The sequence below is a fragment of the Acipenser ruthenus genome, chromosome 14, assembly GCF_902713425.1.
Source record: "Acipenser ruthenus chromosome 14, fAciRut3.2 maternal haplotype, whole genome shotgun sequence".
Classification (NCBI taxonomy): domain Eukaryota; kingdom Metazoa; phylum Chordata; class Actinopteri; order Acipenseriformes; family Acipenseridae; genus Acipenser; species Acipenser ruthenus.
The window spans coordinates 92,556-95,249 of NC_081202.1; the positions used below are offsets into that span (position 1 = coordinate 92,556).

Here is a 2,694-nt window from a genome sequence, read left to right on the forward strand (position 1 = left end):
CAGGAACTCGCCTCCGGGACCAGGATTCGAACCACCGACTTCAGGGAGAGAAGGCCATCAGCATAGCCACTGCGCCACCAGCTCCCACAGGAATGCTTTGGTTCACACTATATATAAGCTCAATTAACACATTCTTTGAAACAAGCAAAGAACTCGCCTGGATTTGAACCCAGTCCATCTTACTTCCACGGAGTAGTCTGCTTTTTCATTGTCTTATATAAGAAATTAACCAAGTCTTTGAAAACAAAGGAGGAACTCACCTGGATTTGAACTCAGTCCCCCAAGGTAAGCAGCACAGCATGCTAGTGAACTAGCCCACTGCACCACCTGTCTGCTTGTGACTGCCTTGCTGTCTAACCTTGTATATGAGGTTCACTTCCCTTGTCAGAGGTCGCACTGCAGGAGTTGAGAATCCTGGCGCTGACTGCACAGTTGCAGTCTTTCATGCCACTGAAGAGAGGAGGGATTATGAAACACCCCTGTTACACAGCAGGGCTCGGAGGTAAATACCAGGGATACCAGGTCAATGCTATGAGTGTTAACACTAATCATATATATAATAACTGTGTGGCTTCCAGAGGAACATGTGTTTTTTATATTGTGTTCCTCGTCAAGCTGTGGAATCTGAAGCTGCGCAGCAGAAATGATTCCACTTCCAGCAGGTTGACTTTGTGCAAAGTTTCTATTCTGATGTAAACTTTCATCCCCCCCGAGCACTGTACTGTCTCCACTAAATCATTATTACTGATGAACCAACGGGAGCGCCAAGCCTTCCTCAATAGGCAAAGCTAGCGCTGCTGTTCAGGGTGAGCGTGCCTCAGCACTGCCAGCAAGCACTCGGGCGCTGGGGAGCAAAGCAGCACAAGAGCCTGGATGTCTTGGCTTTGCGGGAGTGAAGGGAGCTCTGTGAACACTGTCCTGTCCTTTCTGCAGAGGAAACGGAAGATTAGCATGGAAAGCGACCCCTTAGAGGAAGGACAGCGTTCTGATCAAGGACAGGTGGAGGGCCATGAAAAGGCTTCAGAGGCTTCTAGTCGTAGTTTAAAGTTTCAGCCAATAAAAGTGACACGTTGTGTGTCTGTATTGTAGCTGCGATTACTGCCTGGTGATTGAGAATAAATATGTATAGATCCCCTTTCAGGGCTTGTTGTGTGACAGGATGCTGCATGGAGCCATGAAGAAGGGAAACGTCCACACAGTATGTATTTCCAAACGTCCGGATTTATTAAAGAAAAAGGCTTGAAAGTAAAACAATCTCCCCTCTACGAGCAATGGTAATGGAAGGGCTGCAGTCCCCAGCAAAAACACACTCTGTTACCCACAAGCCTCCTGCACCAAACTGGGCTCCTTTTAAAATAGCAGAAAGGAGAAAATGTGGGTTGTCTTACCAAACACACACGATGCGAACAGTCAGTCAATATGTAGCGGTATTGTGAAGCGGGATGTGGGGCTGCTCAATGCCTTGCTCACTGGGTGTGCTTCTATTCTTTTAAACAAAGTAAGGAGAGGAGAGGGGGAGCAGAGAGTAAAGAGGAGAGGAGAGAGAGGGGAGAGGGGGAGGAGAAGAGGGTGGAGAGGGGAGAGGTGGAGAGGGCAGCAGCAGTATTCCTCAGTCCAGGAAGGACAGCTCCATGCACTCCCCAGCCTCAGGGTGAAGCATGCGGGTCGCCAGCCGCTCCATATCATCCAGGCTCAACAAGCACAGCCTCCGCTCGTAATCCTGAGAGAGAGGCAGAGGGAGAGACACAGAGTCACAACTACACGCTGCTCTACACCTGCATTTCAGAGTGTGTGTGCATCTCTGTGTCACTGTACAGCTGTGTCTGTGTGTGTCTGTATAACATTGTGCATGTGCTGCAGCTAGGATTGTGTGTGTAGCAGTGTTTATTGTGTTCAATTTATCTTGTGTAGCTGCTCCAGCCTCTCACTGCGTGTGTCTGTTTGTGTGTGTGTTTATTGTGTTCAGGTTACCTTGTGTAGCTGCTCCAGACTCTCACTGTGTGTCTGTGTGTGTGTGTATATATAGCAGTGTGTGTTTATTGTGTTCAGGTTACCTCGTGTAGCTGCTCCAGACTCTCACTGTGTGTGTGTGTGTGTGTTTATTGTGTTCAGGTTACCTCGTGTAGCTGCTCCAGACTCTCACTGTGTGTGTGTGTGTGTGTTTATTGTGTTCAGGTTACCTCGTGTAGCTGCTCCAGACTCTCACTGTGTGTGTGTGTGTGTGTGTGTATATAGCAGTGTGTGTTTTTATTGTATTCAGGTTACCTTGTGTAGCTGCTCCAGACTCTCACTGTGTGTCTGTGTGTGTGTGTGTATATAGCAGTGTGTGTGTTTACTGTGTTCAGGTTACCTTGTGTTGCTGCTCCAGACTCTCACTGCGTCGGCAGGGCTGAAGTGTTTGTTCAGAAGAGCAGACAGGCTGTGCCACACTGACCCGGGGTGAGGCGAGGCGTGAGAGGAGGTGTGAGAGGAGGGGCGAGACGAGGGGTGAGAGGAAGGGCGAGGGGTGACAGGAGGGGTGAGGCGAGGGGTGAGAGGAGGGGTGTGACGAGGGTGAGGGGTGAGGTCTGAGAGGAGGGGTGACACGGAGTGCTGTTCTTGCTCGGGTGACACTTTCTCTGTTGGGGGCGTCACAACGAGTTCAGCTTGGAATCGGGAGCGATGGAGTCGTGTGACAGTCTGTGCTCATCTGAG

The 2,694-nt window shown here is 49.9% G+C and overlaps 1 long non-coding RNA gene across 1 annotated transcript; it reads right to left on the reverse strand.

The window, feature by feature from the left end:
- Positions 1 to 1,201: 1,201 nt before the first annotated feature.
- On the reverse strand, positions 1,202 to 2,694 carry LOC117414450 (uncharacterized). The gene is made up of 2 exons (XR_009307201.1): positions 2,351 to 2,694; positions 1,202 to 1,720 (listed from the first exon to the last, which is right to left on the reverse strand). It is a non-coding gene; the product is annotated as an uncharacterized LOC117414450 (long non-coding RNA).